We start from the raw sequence: 510 nt of genomic DNA on the forward strand, positions 1-510 counted from the left end.
TCCATCATCCAGATCCAATCCATCCATCTCCATCATCCATCTCCAATCCATCATCCATCTCCAGTAAATCCATCCTCATCTCCAATCCATCCATCTCCAATCCATCCATCATCCTTCTCCAATCCATCCATCCTCATCTCCAATCCATCCATCATCCATCATCCTTCTCCAATCCATTCATCTCCATCATCCTTCTCCAATTCATCCATCATCCTTCTCCAATTCATCCATCTCCATCATCCAGATCCAATCCATCCATCTCCATCATCCATCTCCAATCCATCTGTTTCCATCCCCATCATCCATCCCCATCTCCATCATCCATCCCCATCATCCATCCCCATCTCCCCTCATTCCCCTCCAATCCATCCATCTCCAATCCATCCATCCCCATTATCCATCATCCATCTCCAATCCATCTATCTCCATCCCCCTCATCCATCTCCATCTCCATCATCCATCTCCAATCCATCTATCTCCATCCCCATCATCCATCTCCATCTCCATCAT

Source organism: Acanthisitta chloris, unplaced genomic scaffold (genome assembly GCF_000695815.1).
Source record: "Acanthisitta chloris isolate BGI_N310 unplaced genomic scaffold, ASM69581v1 scaffold3374, whole genome shotgun sequence".
Taxonomy (NCBI): domain Eukaryota; kingdom Metazoa; phylum Chordata; class Aves; order Passeriformes; family Acanthisittidae; genus Acanthisitta; species Acanthisitta chloris.